The sequence below is a fragment of the Pinus tabuliformis genome, chromosome 2_2 (assembly GCF_031772625.1).
Source record: "Pinus tabuliformis cultivar Carrire ecotype Pingquan chromosome 2_2, CPIR1, whole genome shotgun sequence".
NCBI lineage: Eukaryota > Viridiplantae > Streptophyta > Pinopsida > Pinales > Pinaceae > Pinus > Pinus tabuliformis.
Genome location: NC_142300.1, coordinates 188,937,803 through 188,951,925, shown reverse-complemented (window position 1 = coordinate 188,951,925; position 14,123 = coordinate 188,937,803).

Here is a 14,123-nt window from a genome sequence, read left to right as displayed (position 1 = left end):
TTAAGGGAGACTTGGTTTAGGTTTCTCAAATCTACACAAAACCTAATCTCACCTATTTTCTTTCTTTTGGGAACAAGATTGGATACCCATTCAGAAAATCTAATGGGTGCTATGATACCTGCTTCAAACATTCTTTTCACTTCTTTCTCAATTAAAGGGAGAAGCACAGGATTGGTTCTCCTCAGTTTCTGTTTGAAGGGCTTTTGATTTGGCTTTAAGGGAATGGTATGTTGAATAATTGAGGTGTCATAGGACTTCAAGTCCTCATAACTCCAAGAAAATACATCTTGGAATTCTTTGAACAAATCAACATATTTGGGCTTTTGATCGGGTGGCAAAGATTGAGATAGTTTAATCATTTTGGGCTTCTTTGCTGTCCCAATGTTGTGTTCTTCTATGGCAGTGTTTATAGGCTGCATTTTTGGCTTTTCGGGCACATCATTTGCATCAAACATGTCTTCTAGTGGAGTGAGGCCAACCGGGAGAAAATTGTCCTTTAGATCAATGATTTCGGCCTCTGTTTTGGCTATTGCCCCCAAATGCATCTGTTTCAGCTCTTCTATGTTTTCTTCATCAAAGATGGTTGGCTGTAGCAATTTTCTAGCTGTTTCAGTTGTTACAGTTTGCTGGATTTGGTTTATTGCTTGCAGTGGATCATCCATAGCATCCATATCAATGTTTAGGCCTGAAAAATCATGCTGTAAGGTAAGAAAATTGTTGATTTGAGTATCATCCTCAAACACTTGCCAATCTTTAATGTTATTTGGGACAGTAGGCCTATGTTTTATTTCAGCAGTGAAATGGTGATTTGGCTCAAAGGAAAGCTTGCATGTACTAGCAAAAGTAGCTAGGCTGTGAGCATGCATGTTATTGCTTCTAGAAATCTTAGCAAGTTTGGATTCAGTAAAGGTATCAAGTATTGCAGTGGCAGCAGTCCTATAAGCTCTTAGCCTTCTATCATTGGTAACAAAGTTGCCTTTGATTTGTTGGATTACTAGGTCTGAGTCACCTAGAATGGAAACTTTGGCAGCTCCTAAAGCTTTGAGCAGCTTAAGGCCTAAGAGGAGTGCCTCATACTCAGCCATGTTGTTGGTGCATTTGAAATTCAGTCTATAAGCATGACCCTCCGCATGATTGTTATGTGTATTGTGAATCCATATTCCTGCCCTTGCTCCTAACTTGTTAAAAGAGCCATCAAACTCTAAATACCATGTGATTTCTTGCTTATGGTTGACATTAAGAGTTTCAGTCATTTTAGGATTGGGCAGACCTAGGTTTTGTGCTTCATGTGGTTTTTCTTGTGTGTTGGTTGCATTGGCTGTTGTAACAGTCTCATGGGTATGTGCAACTGATTCTTCATTGATGTGCGCTTGTTGTATGAAAGCCATAGGCTTATCATCAGTTGGAGGACTTGTTTCATCATTAAACAAAATAAAAGAATCCATATCAGAATGGATTGAATAGATAGGGAAATTCTGGGGCTTTTCCTCACTACTTACCACATACTTCATCAGTGTTTCTCTATACAGTCTCTTTGGTTGCCCAAAGACTGAAATAGTGGCATAGGAGAGGTCTAATTGGAGAGATCCTTGGAGTTTTTCCCCCCAAGATCTTGACAAGAGCATGCCATACTTTGGTGGGATGTCAGCAACCACCACGTCCATTAGGATTGTCTTGTTGGGAAATTGGACTAAGGAGACACATAAGTCTTTGATTAAGCCTAAACACTTGACCTGACTTGAGTCAAAGGAGAATAGATCTTTGTAGGGTCTTGTTACATCAAGGTTTAGCTTCTCCATTACAGCTTTGGGCATAAGGTTGTGTGAGGCACCTGAGTCAAACATTGCAATATGTAAAACTTTATCATGTATGTGCAGACTGAAATAAAAGGGTAGAACAAATCCATGTGCTGATTTGCCATTAACTTCAGGACCGAATAGCAGCTCAGGGGTATCATCTAAAACATTCACATCATCCCTATTCTCTGGCATTTGCAGTGATCTTTGGATTTGTTGCCTATACACATCATGCTTTGCAAGTTCAGATAAGGGGATGGAAATCTTAAGTTTGCTTATTTCTGCTTCTAAGTTGAATGGTTTCTCCAATGGAGTCTTTGTGTTGTCAATAGCAGATTGCCCCTTTTCAAGTGTATTTTCTGTGTTTTCCTCTTGATTAGTAGTGTTATGGTGAGTGGTACCTTTCGGTATTTCTATTTTGGGAAGGCTTTTAGGAGTGCTGTTCAAGTTCTCTTTCGAGGAAGAAGGTGGCAGAGGCTCATCAATAGAAGGTTGTATGTCTATTATGTCCTCTACAGTCACTTGGTGCGGGTTTGGGACAGTTATATCAGCTGTTTCTGTTATAATAGCCTTGCCTCTAATCTGGTTGGGCTGTTTTCCCTCCTTTGGTTTAACTCTTTCGGGCACATCTATGGTTCTTGTCCTCAGCTTATACTATTTTTGGACTTCATAAACAGCTGAATCATAACCTTGTTTAAAGTAAAAAGACTCACCAGACTTAGTCTAAAATGGATTTATCTCATGGTCATCTTGGTCTTCTTGGGTTAGAAAAATTTGTTGCTCACCCTTCAAATCTATTAAGTTCATGTGAGTGTCTGTTATAGCTCCAAATCTCACTCTTATGGTTTGTGATGCTGCACTCATGGCCTAGGGCAACCCCTCCTTCCAGACCTGGTCCTAAAATTTAAAAAACAGTGTTTTATTCCCTATACGCAACATTGCCATGAGTTAAACGCGTGTACACGCAGGTCTGTGTATACCCAACCAGCGTGTATGTATTAAAACACTTAAAAAATAAATAATTCCTTATTTTCGGGCGGAGATCGCGGGTTTTACCTGCTGATCACCTGTTAGTGTCCGTGGCCCAACTGTTTCCAACCAACTCCTAACTAAAAAACTACTTTGGAGATGGTATAAAAAGACATCAAAGGGAAGGCCTAAAGGAGAGAGAAAAGAAGAGCAAGATTATTATGCTGAGATTTTCCCTTAGACCAGGTCTGAAGTCCTTGGTGCCTTCTGCACTTCCCCCATTTTGCATAGGAAACCCTTGTTTCCATGTGTATTGGTGATCATTCATCCTTTATATCACCATTGAGTAAGACTTGGAAGGAGCTCTTGTTGGAGGCTTGAGGCTGGAACGAATCCGGGAGGAAGCTTTGCTTGGAGCCTGCTGAAGGTGTTTCAGGTGAAATCTTTTCGTTATATGTACTTTACTTGCCTTTATATAAAGAAACACGTCTTGGTTCCCGAAACAATCTTTCTTTATGCTTATGAGATTCTTGTCTTGAATTCTTATGCAAGTAGTTACTTAAAGATTTTTATAACTAACTTTATAGCATGAAGATGGTTTTCATATAAGTATTTGTCCATGTACTTTTGTGTTCTTTGAATTTTTTGTTTTACAGGTCAAAGGAGAAGAAGGGAACTCAAAGAAGTGTTTGGACCCTAAAGGCCTTCTCGAACGTAGGACCTTAGGTACGTACCCTAAACATTAGAATTTGCTTATAGTAAAGATAATGGTTGTGTGTGTGTTTCTTTGAATAAGCAATTTTCAGTCTGGTAGAGTCTTAACCCAAAGGACCCTAGGGGTACTTTCCCCTCAACCAGTGTCTTCTATGGGTTCATTAGAAGTGGATGCGTCTGCGTAGTTTTCTTGAAAAGGAGGTCTTATATCATGGTCTAGGCTAGACCTACCAGCGTTTGGATTTTGAGTTTTCCTGAAATTTGGGTTCCTTATGGTATTGGGTTGTTTCCCTTCCCATGATGATTTCCTCTCAACACTCTCTACTCTGTCTCCCAGCCTGTGCATGCCATTGATAATAGCATCTAGCTTTTGATCTAAGGCTGAGGGTTCTTCCTTGAAGGTGGTTCTTCTCTCAGTTCTAGCTCTGTTTCTTTTGGCAATTAAATTTGCCTCCACAGTGACAACCACATTTTGCATGTCTGCAAGGCTGTTAGGGGCTCTTTCTTTTAATTGGTAGGCCATATCTGGGTCGAATCCATCAGGGAATTTATATAAGGCAAGGTCAGGTGGGGGCCTTAAGTTTGTGGGATAGCATTATAAACGCTATTGAACCTTGCACAATAGTCCAAGACTGTTTCTTGTGGACCTCTTTTGATTGTATCGTATTCAGCTAGTATGTGCAAGGGGTCTTTCTTTTTCTCCCATCTGTTGATAAATGACTAGTATAAGGCTTCTGGGTCTGCTATGGAATTGGCTGGAAGTGCTCTAAACCAAGTCCTGACATCACCTGACAAGCTTTGGACAAAAATCTTCATTCTCACACCATCATCATCAATCTCATAGCTTTCAAAGTAATCCTACATTTTCTTTGTATGTTGAAGGGTTGTGCAGGCACTTGTGCCATTAAAATATGTGATTTTAGTTTGGTAATCCTGAGGCATAGCCACGGGATTTGCAGGCAGCTGTAAAGGTGCATATCTATTTGCCATGTTGGCAGGGATAAATGGAACAACAGGGATAAACAGAACAGCTAGAGCAACAGGGATAATAGGAGTAGTAGTGGTAGTATGTGTAGTGAATGGAGGTGTGGAAGGAGTGCTTTGAGAGGTGGATGAAGAACAAGGGGAAATAGGGGTTGAACGAAATAAAACTTTGACAGGGGTTGGGCCACAGTGTGGGTGAACTGCTTCAGGACTATTATCAGCAAAATCCTCTCTTCGCTCTAGCTTCCTGAGGTTCCTTGGGATTATATTGGGATTTTCAAAAGCTGTTGGGGGATTTGGGTCTGGATTTGACCATGTATAACGTGAATTCTTTTTGGGAGCCAGCTTCTAGCTTGTTTTTTGGGGATTTTTCTAAGAATATAAGGGTTAGAAAGAAACTTTTGAAGGTCTGGTTCCTTCCCAGTGGAGCTTTCCAACTTGATTTGTGAAATTATCTAAGGATTGTCCCCAGTGGAGTCGCCATTATGTTATCACTCAGGTTGTCCTTAAAGCTCCTTAAAGGATACGGCCGAGGTAACCACAAACCAATCTTTGGACTGCAGGGCCTAGCCTACTTGCAATCAGAGAGGGCTCTCTCTTTATAATTTAGCTTTGTTTTGGGTTGATTTTTAGGCTAGTTATGTTTTTCTTGGGTTTTGTTTTGATTTTGATGGGATGGAGGATTCTTTCAAACAGAGTTGGGATGCATAGTGTGAGAAGTTCAAACCATTGGGCATGGAGTCGTGGACTAGGCTTGCTGTTGCGTTTTCTTGGTCACAAGAGGAATACAGAGCAGGATAGCTACACATAAAACAATATCTAGCTAGAATAAAGATGGAACGAAGGTCAGTGAATGAAAGGCAACTAAGTAGCTCTCATTATGCTAACAGAGTGAAGGTGAATGAACATTTATATAGGAGCAGTCAAGGATTCCTAAACAACATTCATATATGAAGGAACTAGCGTAAATATGAGCAAATCAGTATTCATATTCAGGACTAATTCAGAGGAAAACATAGATAAATCACAGAAATTGAGAACAGAATACAACTAAGTGAGCTCTGAACTATTCTTTCTTTCTGCTGTTTAGATAGTGAAACAATGATGGCATAAAACATATAAACTATAAACAGAGATAAGAAACACTTATTGGGCTATGTAGAAGCGTTAGGATTCCATAGTCACTCTTCAGTCATTAAAACACAACAGTCAGTTCATCTCCTAAACATTCCAACGATCTTTGATTATAGAGACTCTCAGAAAATACAATGCAAGTCTAGAGGAAGTTATCGACCAACCAACCCTTAAAACAGTGCAGAGGGTGGTTAAAATAGAAAATATTTACAAACATCCCTTGAACAGGTGTCAAGGGAGAAAATATCTAAAAATATCTATCAAAACAGGTTCAAAAGAGATCTGTGCAATAACTGCTTCTAATGCTAAGTCGTGTTGGAAATAAATGCAATAAAATAGCTAAAACAGGTGTTCATGAGGGAGCAGCCTCATCAAAATGGCTCTTTAGGGCTGCGCATGGTCCTGCAGCTTCAAAAATGGACTAAAAGAGTTCCTTGAGCCACGCGTTGTCCTCTGTGTGATAACTGCGCATTTAAGGAAGCAGCGCTGCTCCAAAATATGACTGGGTTCATTGTGTTTGCCAATATCTGCTTTGAAAACCCTTTACTTGTGCCTTCAAGTGGTCCTGCTTCCTTAAATGGCCAAAATCTATGAGTTGGTGAGCCATTACAGCTCAATGATGCCTTGTTGAATCTGCTGGGGTCCCTTTTGCTTCATCTACCTTGGAAGACCTTCACTGACACACTCCGCTGCTTCCCTGATACTCTTTGACACGCACATGGTCCTTCTTGACCTCCGAATGCCTTTGAATTGTCCAATCACCCATTTATGGCCGCTGCTCAACCTTCTGCCGCCTTTGGAGTCGTTTTCATCCCTTGCCGATCAGCGAATGCCTCAAAAATGGTAAAAAATTGCAATCTGGATGACTAGAGGATCATTGGAGGACCGCCGATATGAAAACCCTGCATTTAGAAGTATTTTGGGCCTGGAGTGATTTGAAAATGGCTGAGGAAAGCATCGTTCCTTTGTAATTGGGCGGGCGCGGGAACCGCATGATTAAATCTTTGAAAAAGGCCTATTTCATTAAACAGGCAGAAAAGCCTTAAAAATTGTAAAATTGATGAATTTTTGGCTCTGCCGCAACACTATTCATTTCTTTAAATCGTGGCCATTGGATCCGGTGTGGGCTGATCCAACAGCCTAGATCATATCGCTATATCGCATCGGGGCGGACGAGGGGGTGGCACATAAACAATCGCTGAAACTGCGCGAACCCGATATGCTAATATACCATGCTTTATTGTTATTTCGGCTCCGCCAGTCGGAGCGATACATGGGGAGTGCTGCGATTAAATCAGGGCCATTGATCCGGGGGCCCGATCTGACGGGTGGCGCTAAATCGCATCAGGGCGGACCATTGGTCCCAATATATAAAACCTTCGAAATGCCGCGGACCCGAAATGCTTATATGCCCTTTGTTTATGGAGATCGGGTCCGGTCCGTCGGCGATTTCATATCGGCGGATTTTAACAAAATCAATATGCGGACCCAAAATCCCTTAAGATTGCCCTTAATAACTTTTCGGCTCCGGAATATCTGAGCTTTCCCATTTCGCTATACAAAGGTCTCCTTTCAGACCCGATAATTTTATATGCTTCATTTTATTAATACTTCGGCTCCGGAATAAGCAATGCTATATATCGGGCCGCAACTTAATAAAGATCATTGATCTGAGGGCCCGAATGGGCGGCCGCGATTAAATCGGTATTTCGGTATCGGCGGGGACATGGGGCAGGACTTTATACAATTGCGATCGCCGAAATGGGAGATCGCCGACAAGATCTGGGCCGTTGATATGAGCGGGGGTGATGGACGGCTGCGATGCGATATTGTTGAAAAATGCGGGTTTTTACATTATAACTTAAGTTTTATAAAAAACTTGAGTTTAAACGATAAAACAAAAAAAAGGGGAGTTGCGATAAAAAAGAGTATATGCGGGATATATGGGAAAATATGATGGAGGAAGCCTCCGATAACGATATCGCATCGGGGCAAAAAGGAATGGGGGCATTGTCACACGGAATCAGTCAAAAGTGCGGACACAAACGACCTCCCTAGAAGTCTAAGACATTCTAATGACAAACAAGACAAACTAGAACTATCCTTCTCTAAACATGCATTGTGATATGAGAAATCAAGTGTTTCGTTCTTACCTTTGTCCAAACGCTGTTGTAGAAGTCCAAGCTTTGTTGATCTGGATGAGTTCCTCCTTTTCTCCAAAACCTGCAATCACCAACAGTCAAACAATTAAATAGCACCTGATTATAACATAAAACAAAGCATATTCAACATATAGACCAAGGAGTACATGAAATAACCCATAAACAACAAGTTATTGAGAAGAATGGACCAATTTGCATTAAAGGTAATCAAAAGGAACCATTACAACCTGAGCCTTGGTGTTGTGCAAGCTCCTTCCAGGGTCCACAAGAGTCTTCCTCTACTTTGACAAAGCTCACCCACTTCCAAATAGAACAAGCAAAGATGGCAATCTCTCCTCACAAGCTTCTAAATGGGAGTCCTAATTCCTGCAGCATTTACCCTTAGAAAATGTATAGCTTCCAACCTCCCCTCCTTCTGGCCCAATGCCTGTATTTATAGTGCTCAAGAGGAGGTTAATCAGGTCCACCATCAATGGGATAATCCCCTCTTTGGGTGGGATAGCTCCCTTATTGATGGGATAAGTTCCTCTTTGATAGGAGTGCATGAACCATCTGGAGGCGCCCAATACACGTCGAACAACCTTCTAGAATGCTCTAGAAATGACCACAAGTAACTTTTTAAAGATGAAACTTACGCATTCTAACCTTTACAGGGGGACGCACCTGTCCCTTTACATACAGAGCGTCTTTGGACGCACCTCTTGTGAACGTTGGGAGCGTCCCCACAGGTAAGGTTGAGAGAACCTGCGTCCCCAGAGATAAATACATTTATACAAGACTTTCTCTCTCTTTTGGAGTTTGACATGGAGAGCAGAGGCATAAGACTTGCCTAAGAGGGTAGCATGACTGTTGATTGAGCCATACTAACTGTAAATAGTCATGGTGACATTTTTTAGTGTAACAGGCATATATATATGGGCCAGCACTGTTATTACCTCCGACAGCGATATCGCGTCGGGTGGGGGGGAATCCATCGAAGGAGGGTTTATATGTATAGAAGGGGTTTATAAAGCATCGGAAGGGTTTTTTGCCTTTGAAGAAAGGTAAAATGAAATCAGAGGAAGGTTGTTAATGCATCAGAAGGGGTCCGAAGCATGGCGAGAGGGTTTTGAGCCTTGAAAAAAGGTTAAAACATGGATAATGGAGGGTTTGCATAGATGAAAGGAGGGATTTTATGCATAGGAAGGGGTCCTGATGCATTTGGAAGATGGTTTGAGGGGGGAAGTGAGGGCTCTTGCTCAGTTTCAGGTAAACTTAGCAATTCCCAAATGTACTTATGGTTATATTTTCAACCAGGGGGAGGGGATAAGTATATAGGGGAGTTATTAACATAGTTTTAGTAGGGGAAGGGGAAATAGATAGGGAGCTACATAGTAAAGTTAATAGTTAACATGACAAATGATCAGAGAGTGCTAAGTATGCAGATCTTAGGGTATTAAGGGGGAAAATGATTTATAGAAGCAGTATGGACATTACTTGAGTGAACCAGATCTTCACCAAGGTAAATGATATGGAGAATGATGAAACTAAGAGGTACCAAGCATATCTTGACCTCTTTTTAGGGAAGTTAGTGAGTGATTTGGGGGAGAGGAAGAAGGGGGAAGTTAGACATGCATTTCTTAAAGTCCTCCAACTGAACAACTACCTTCAACTTGTGATATGATAGATATAACACTTGACAATATGAAATGGGTCAGAAGCCATGATTCTGCAACCACAAAGCTACCCACCCGGCCTATTCACCTAGTATTTTCTCTTCTTTTTGGTTTGGGTGCACTTGAACTAGCATACCCAACTTTTTTTTCTTTTCTTCTTGTTGTCCTCCTATCTACAACTACACTTATTGCATCCAAGGGCTCAGATTAAGTTGTTGAGCACCCTTGTTTCTCTACCTATCTACAAATCTGCCAAGATTAAGTTGTTTGGACAGATGTTTATTCTCTATATTCTACAACAAGAAATTGAAACCTAGGGAGGCCAAGATTAAGCTGTTTGGATCTCCTTTAGCTGAAAACTCATGAAAATGGATCAACTCATAAAAAATGGAACACAGCAGTGGCATTTAGACTAGCACACTCTCATGGATACTTCTCTGGCCATCTGTAGCAAATATGGAGCATTGCGGCAAGCAAAGTATGACATATTTGGCATGTAAAAATGTCGATCATGAAAGATGATTAACCTGCTGCAGCAGGAGGCTAATAGGGTTTTCAGCTGTATGCTTTCCCCGGGATACATACTGTGTTAATGTGTGCATGCGATTGATGTTTCATTGTTTTTAATGCTGCTAAATTGATGATCAACGTAGAGGAGGTTATGTATTATGCATGTATTCCACAATAGTGTATAATCGGGATAATCTCTGTGAATAAGTGTCATATTATTCAAAATTTCTACATGGTATCAGAGCTCTTTGATTTGTAGAAAAAGTTCTACAGGATATCAAAGCGAGGATTGATCATCAGATCTATTATTCAGAAAGTGATTACATTTTATTTCTTCAGGCAAAGTCTGTAATCGGGCCAGGTAGCCTTTGGATTCATCCTTCTTTTGGAAGGTGATATATCCAGTGAATTCCCATACATTCGATCTCTATACAAGAAATACTTTGTTCTCATGAATTTTAGATCAGAAGCGGTTGATTTTTAAGCTAGTGGAATGGCGCTCAAGGATAAACTCAGAAACATCTAAGTGTGAGAATGGAGACAGTATGCCCAGGTATCTCACGAAGTTCACCCAATGCATGGATGAGCTGGGAAGTGAGGTGGTGACTGTCGATGATGAGGACTTGGTGAGCTTGGATCTCCTTGGTCTTCCGAAGAGTTGGAATTCCTATCAGGACTCTGTCAATGGTCAGGAGAAATTGCCAGGATGGGAGAGACTTTGGTCAGATCTTGTGCAAGAGGAGATCAGATGAAGCACCAGAGGCAGTTCTTCATCCATGCATGATGAGGAGAATTGTGCCTTAGCGAGTAAGGTGAAGAAGGGGAAGGAGAAGGGTTATCTTTCTGAATCCAGTTCTTCCAATGATGGGAAGAAGTTTGACAAGTCAAAGGTGAGATGCTTTCGTTGTCATGAGTTGGGCCATTATGCTACTAATTGCCCAAAGAAGAAGTACAAGAAGGGATCCGAGGAAGGATCTGAAGGTGAGGCACTTGCTTCACAGTTTGAGTTGGATTTCACACTCTTCGCATGCATGGTTTCATCCATGGTGGGAAGTGGTTGGTTTCTTGACAGTGGAGCTTCTTTCCAGATGACCGGTGACAAGAGTTTTTTTAGTACTTTGGAGGAGAAAGATCTCTAGATACTCATAGCGATGGGTAATGATGAGAAGTATAGTGTCTCAGGTGTAGGCACGGTTATTTTTCAGAGGGAGCATGGAGCTCACCTTACCTTGACCGATGTCAAGTATGTACCAGGACTAAAGAGAAACTTGGTGTCGATCGCGATGTTGGAGGACAGAGGCTATGATGTAGTCTTCAGTAAGGGAAAGGTTTTCCTTAGACACATCATCACTAGACAGGTGAAGCAGATTGGTTCAGGGGTCAAGAACCTGTATGCTCTTGAGGTTCAAGATGCATGCAAAGCCTTGAGCAGCGAGGCAACTGATGGAGACTTGGTGGTTGAGAGGGAGCGTATATTACCTCTCAACATGCAGAGCTAGAAGAAGTCTCAGACGATTGTGGAGGAGCCATGATTGGTGCAACAGCTTCAGGAGGTTGTGGAGCAGCCACAAAAAGGGAAGCTGAGAGGAGATCGAGTAGAGAAATCTACTCATGCAGAGACCTCCAGTAGGGGGAAACTTCGAGCCAGGGGGGCAGAGGGATCACATGCAAACATACCTCCAGGTAGGAGGTGGGGTGATGTGGATTGATCGTCCCAAGGAGGAGGGGCAGGATCCTTGAGGTACCCAACCTCTTGGATGAGACCTTGCCACAAGAGCCCCGATGTGGAGTAGCAGGAACTGACTGATTGGGTAGAGACAGATGCGGATGGAGCGGCAGAGAGAGTGATAGTGTAGGGAATCCCAGGACAGCGCATAGCTAGCAGGCTGCAGCAATGCGAGAGGCACAAGTGTTTTGCACAATGTTAGGTGGCACAGAGAGGTGTGCAATGGTGTGAGATGCATGGAGATGTTGCAGTAGCGCAGATGTCAGAGAGGGAGCACTTGTCAGCAGCAGGTAGAGCTTCAGCATCAGAGTATGTTGTTAGCCCAACATAGTGGTCAGTTGGGAGTGTTTTTGTTCCAAGTGTTGTTGGAGCAAGTGGACTGGGCAAATGTGTTGCATGCAGAACATTCCAAAGTTTCAGGATAGGGGTTGCAGATAATCCATATCTTGTTGAGAGGGAGTCTTGAAAATGCAACAAGATGATGGAGCTTAGTGGAAAGGAGTCGCCTTCACTAAGTGTGCCCGCATGCTATTTTTGGCACAAAGTCTATTTTTAGACTATGTCTATTTTTAGACATATGGATCATGGTCTATGAGTTGCAGTATGTTGTTTATGGATGATTGGTCATGTTGGGAAAAATAGATGGACTTCTATTTTTGGTTCACAGTAGAGTGGTCGGAGTCTATTTTTAGACTGCCAGGCTAAAAATAGAAACAGTCAAATATTATTAGCCCTTAGTAATATTTGGACTCTAAACATTATCTTATTCTCTTGGAGCACTTCAGTTCGAGCTACGGATGTGGCACATGCAGTTGAAAAAAAGAATCACATGGTTTCTTATGTGTTAGTTGAGCTATTGCATGGAGGACTTCAGTTAGAACTCATGCATGTGAGTTCTCTGGAGTTGGATGTGGAGTTGATGGAGTTGTGTTCAGTTGAACTAGTTGTATTTAGTCTAACTGCAAATACACTAGTGATGAGTTGTGTGAATTGATTGTTAATTAATTCACTAATTATTAACTCATAAAGCAAGTAAATAATACATCAGTTAACTCAGTGCATGGACAGTTCAGTGGAGACATGTGGTAGAGGTTGAGATTGCTATTAGTTGTGACTATAGTTGTGCATGAGATCTTTCACAATCATTGGGATTGAGTAATGGCAATGAGGATTGCGTGGTTCAGCCAAGGAAATACGAGTTTGCTTCAGCCGTTCATCATTATTCTCATGCAGGATTGCGCAGTGGAGGCAGGCAAGCAACGAAGGAGATTTGAACTTGTGATTGATTCAGATCTGAGCTAGTTTGTGTGTAACAGGTGGAGATAGTACTGAGTACTTGTGAGGAGTATTGTACTATGTATTGTTACATGTTCTCAATCATTATAATATACAGATAGTGTGGGGTTTTCAACTGTATGCTTTCCCCGGGATACATACTGTGTTAATGTGTGCATGTGATTGATGTTTCATTGTTTTTAATGTTGCTAAATTGATGATCAACATAGAGGAGGTTATGTATTATGCATTTATTCCGCAATAGTGTATAATCGGGATAATCTCTGTGAATAAGTGTCATATTATTCAAAATTTCTACAACAAGAACCACAACATTGACTGAAGGGTTACGATAACCCATAGGAGGCACATTGGCGGGTGGTAGGAGAGTTGGATGCCCTTAAGGAGTCCATGAGCTCTTAACATAGGGCAATTGAAGTGTCACCAATGTAAACATGCTTGTAATCCCTTGTCCAAACACCAATCTTCATGTGGCCCTTATGGATCCTCATGAATCTTGTGGAGTGGGGACAATTAATTTAAACCTAAGCTTAGGAGGATAGCACCAACAGGTGCTTAATAGGCCATGGTGGCCATGGAGGGGAGTCAAGGTAGGTCTTGTCGATTGCAAAATCATCGCAATCGAGTTGTAAAGGAAGCCATGTTCATGGAAGAAGTTGAATATGAGATTTGATGTGGCAGAAGAGGGCTGATACCTAGCTAAATAATGAAGCTAGCAACTTCACCCATTAACCGGGTGAAGACCTAGCCATGGAAACCATAGATTGGTTGCCAATATTTCCCTCTATCACCATTGGATAAGGGGAGTCGACGTGGCCTGAAATGTTAGGCCCCTATAATACTAGTGATTCCCCCATTACTATTGTAATTGTATCCCTTATTGTTATTATTGTGCCCCTATTGTCCCCATATTGTTATTAGTATGCCCCATAGAAACCCACTATTTTTATTTTTGTGCCCTTATGTTATTATTGTTATGTCGGCTTGATTATATTGTAACCCCTTAGACTCCTATATATAGAAGGGAGGTTTAGCCATTTGTATCATCCAAAAATTGTTCATCTATGTAATGAAAATGAGGTTTCCCCCTCGAAGAGGCTGAATTCTAACGCGTAGATCTATCTTTTCTATCCTTTTGTGAGCTGGCTTCCTAACATTTGGTATCAGAGCTTTGGAT